Source organism: Sander vitreus, chromosome 18 (genome assembly GCF_031162955.1).
Source record: "Sander vitreus isolate 19-12246 chromosome 18, sanVit1, whole genome shotgun sequence".
Classification (NCBI taxonomy): domain Eukaryota; kingdom Metazoa; phylum Chordata; class Actinopteri; order Perciformes; family Percidae; genus Sander; species Sander vitreus.
The window spans coordinates 19734062-19738679 of record NC_135872.1 but is presented as its reverse complement, the minus strand read 5'-3'; positions in this window follow the sequence as shown (position 1 = coordinate 19738679).

Genomic DNA, 4618 nt, shown 5'->3' with positions numbered 1-4618 from the left:
AGGCGGGATGAGAAGGAGACTGCGGACGATGGAGATGGTCTGCGCGTCTCCACTCTCGGTTGTTTTCAGCCTGCGGTGACGGAGCTGCGCCCTGCAGCGGCCGCCACGGTGTATGACACTTAAAACGGATTGCCCGTGCGCCTGTGTGCATCTGTGAGGAGATTATGGCAGGCGACGGTTTGACACAGGCAGTGTGTTTGTTTTAGATGGGAAAGCAGTGCAGTGAGACAATGCAACACAAATGATATTGTTTCTAAAACATTTCACGGAGGTTAATATATATAGGCCTAGTGTTTTATTTGTGAGACAGTGACATCATTGCGGTTGTTTTTAATCAGGTGTGACAATCCTACAATCTCAATCCTGTAATATTCTACACTTGATATAAAATAAGCATCAATATGCTGACTGCTTATTTTCTTGGCAGTTGTGTTATTGTTTCCGCACGATAAGCCAATCCCCGCTTGGTCATAGCCTACATTTGTTTACAAACTCTCACCTGTTTCAAATGAATATTGTTATTCATGATTATCGAGCTGATATCCGGTCGTGCATATCATGAAATGTCATTTTTAATGAAGTGGTGCACGCGGAATGTCGAAAATGCAGTTTGGTTTCATTTCTGTCACGCAGAATGACCTGTGAAATTCTTTGGAACAAAGAGGCGGAAAGGTGTGTGTGTGTGTGTGTGTGTGTGTGTGTGTGTGTGTGTGTGTGTGTGTTTCCCACACAGCAGCATCACCACAGGATAATAGTAATAGTTTGTAGTACAGTAGGTGTAGTTGGTTTGTACTTACAATAGTAGCTTTGAAATTAGTTTAACATAGGCTAAGATTTTACATTCCAATACAAGGTAGCCCAGTGTGTGTGTGTGTGTGTGTGTGTGTGTGTGTGTGTGTGTGTGTGTGTGTGTGTGTGTGTGTGTGTGTGTGTGTGTGTGTGTGTGTGTGTGTGTGTGGTAGGCATACTTAAAGGGGTACTCCAGTGGTTCGTTATTGCACTTTCATAAAACTGAGGGACTCACAAGAATAAAAAAATAAAAACATTTTCAAGATAAAGATCATTTTTGGAGACTTTTAGTTACCAGAATGGGTTTAGCTCCAAAAATCGCCTTATCCTTCATTTTCCCATAATGCAACTGGACAATGTCTGTCATTAAAACCTGGTCGCAACATTAAAACTGGCAGTTTAGCCGGAAAATAAAATGAATTACAATGGAATCGCAGAGATTAGTGGATTCACTCACTGTGCGTATTTTGACCCGACAATGAGTCATTAACCACAAAGTCCAAAATGGAGGAAGCGATTGATGCTCATTAGCTGTGTTGCACCATTCACTTTTATTTAACCTCCTCTTGTAGAGTATATACTGCTAAAAAAAAACACACGAATGCTTTGCAGTGGCCTAGTTACAGAAGAGGATTAGGGCCACATGGGAAAAACTTTATTCTAAGAATTCTGAGATTAAATTTAATCCTCTTTGTACCTAGTTGATGATACTCTACGGTCTCTTGAATTAACTGCGTGAATTTACTGTCCCGTTAGCAACTGAGCTAATTGGTTCCCTCTCCAATAAAATCTTTTTGAATGAAATCATGTACAATGCTCAGAACTAGCATTAAATGCTGAAAAGGAGTAAATGGTACCGTTCCTAAAAAATAGAACCTCGGGGGCGCTATTGTGACTTGTCTTGTGTTAGCATGTCCTGCTAGGGTGTTGGAGGTTAGCTTGCCAGCTACAGTAGTTTAACGACTAGCCCTGCGAGTAGTCCCTACGTCGCCAAGCCTTAAAAACCAAATATTTCTGTGGCTGGGTTAACTCAGTTGGTAGAGCAGGCGCACACATGTAGAGGTTTACTCCTCGACGCAGCAGCCGCGGGTTTTGACTCCGACCTGCGGCCCTTTGCTGCATGTCATTCCCCCCTTTCTCTCCCCTTTCATGTCTTCATCCGTCCTGCTACACCCTGTAACTCCCTGCAGTGCCCTGCTACACCATGAACTACTACAACTACTATTGTGACTATTATTGCCACTGTTCATCACACCCCCAACCGGCACCGTCAGACACCGCCTACCGAGAGCCTGGGTCTGTCCGAGGTTTCTCCCTAAAAGAAAGTTTTTCCGCGCCACTGTCGCACTAAATGCTTGCTCTTGGGGGAATTACTGGAATTGTTGGGTCTTTGTAAATCATAGAGTGTGGTCTAGACCTACTCTGTCTGTAAAGTGTCTTGAGATAACTCATATATATATATATATATATATATATATATATATTTCACAAATATGCTCAGATTAATATTGCTATGCCACTTTCTGCCTAGGCCATTACACTGTCCACTTCTTTCAACCCACATGCAGGCTTAAACATTTTAACTTTTGAGCTCTTTAAGTCTGATCAAGGTTATTCTTTTCCAAATTTAAGAAAACTCCCTCCAGAGCCACAGAAGACATTATACATCTGATTCACAGGTATCATCCTTGTGACCAGTAAACTGAACTTCATGTGTAAACCCATCGCAGTACCATTTAACTGAACCTTTCTCATTTATTTTCTAAAATCTTGTGTTTTGCAGGCTCTAACTTTATATTGTAAGATTACTATGTTGTTTAATTTAGAGATCCTTAGTTCTGTAAAACAAAATATTTCTTTAAAATACATATAAATAGTTCAATCTAGGCTTGTCCCAGAAAAGAAAGTAAGCTTTTTCTAAACATTTTTGGTCTGGTTGGAAAATGAGATACAGTTGTACACATACTTGTAATGCTATTTTTATAGGCTCTTTTTCCAGTCTTTCGCTTATGATATATTGAGTGCCTTTCATTTTCCCACAAAGTACTTTCATAAGCAGCTCCTTTAGATGCTTACTCTCCACAGTAAACCTCTCCTCAGAGCATGTCAACAAACATGTCATGGAGACGTCGGCTGATGAACCCATGAATTCCAAGCATGCAAACCCCTTGACCAAAACCACATTATGACAATGAAAAAGGCACCGTTGCACAAAAGTCAGCCATATGACCTGCATTAGAACGGGTATGTTTCTGATAATGCGTGAAGAGGAATGTGCAAAATGAAAGGTTGGCTGCTGCATGAGTAAAAGGGTCATTCTGAAAGGAAATGTGGGAGTTAAAGGGAAAGTAATTCCCTGCATGCTTAGCCTTATTAAATATGTAGCAGAAAGGAAATGTGCTCTCTTTTACTCTTTAGCCAGACACCCACTGGCTGCCAACAGCCTGTACATTCAGGTAGAAAATCTGAAAATGTGGCCTCATAGAAAGGTAATTTTTCAGAGGGGATTAGAATATTCAAGACTTTTCTTCCCCTAACCTTGGCCGTCCTGAGGCTGTCATCTCTTCTTCCTCAGCCATGAGCAAACACAAACCTCCTGTTCTGCACACTCCCTCCCATTGCTTTAAATATTGAAGATGGATAATGTTCGCCTTCTTCCGGAGGCAAGGCAGAAAGCATGGAGATGAGGAGATGTAAAAGCACACACATGTCCTTACACATGCCAAGAAACACAAGGTGCATCATTCAAGAAGAAAAGCGAGGATTTAAAGGTCCTATGACATGCTGCTTTTTGGATGCTTTTCTATAGGCCTCAGTGGTCCCCTGATACTGTATCTGAAGTCTCTTTTCCCGAAATTCAGCCTTGATGTAGAATTACAGCCACTAGAGCCAGTCTCACAATGAGCTTTACTTGGGGCGTGCCATTTCTGTGTCTGTAGCTTTAAATGCTATTGAGGAGGAGAGGGGGGGGCAAGGTGGAGGGTGGGGGTGTGGCCTTGACCAACTGCCATGCTTCGCTTGTTTTCAAGCCATGATGTCGCTCTCTTTCTCATTGGCGGGCCAAATTCTCCGTGTGTGCAAAGCAGAGAAAGGGGAGGTAACCTTCCTCCTTATGATGTCATAAGGAGCAGATTCCAGATCAGACCATCTGAACTTTCATTTTCTCAAAGGCAGAGAAGGATACCCAGGGCTCTGTTTACACCTATCGCCATTTCTAGCCACTGGGGGACCATAGGCAGGCTGGGGGAACTCATATTAATGTTAAAAAACCTCATAAAGTGACATTTTCCTGCCATGGGACCTTTAAATTTACACCTTTTACCCCTTTTTTTTTGCCACTTTCTTGTTTCTTTTGTTGTGAAGCAGCTGATTTCTACAACCCAGTGACCACTATTACACACAATGCTCATTGCAGTTACACTTTGTACTGTGTCTTTGTGTCAACACTGCAACGTCACCTTTCCTCCCATTCTGACTTATTTGACATCAGTAGCCCCTCCCTGCCTCCTTAATCTAAATCCCCATTTAAATCTGTAATGGCAGCACAGATGTTGCATTACAACACAGAATAAGGTGCTGCTCGGTGACACGCCATAATCACAATCACTCCGAGCTGATGGATGCCCTAATTATCAAATATTTCTGTCAGCAGTCTTCACACCTGGGCTGTAATAACATAATAGGCTCATGGTGAGGTGTCGGTGAAGGGGTGTGTGGTGTGTTGTATGCATTATGGGGGGGCGGGGGGGCCCTTTTAATCATGGTCAAAGTGCTTAAAAAATATACCACTTCACTTCATTTTGTGTTTCATCAAAAAGAAACAAAAATA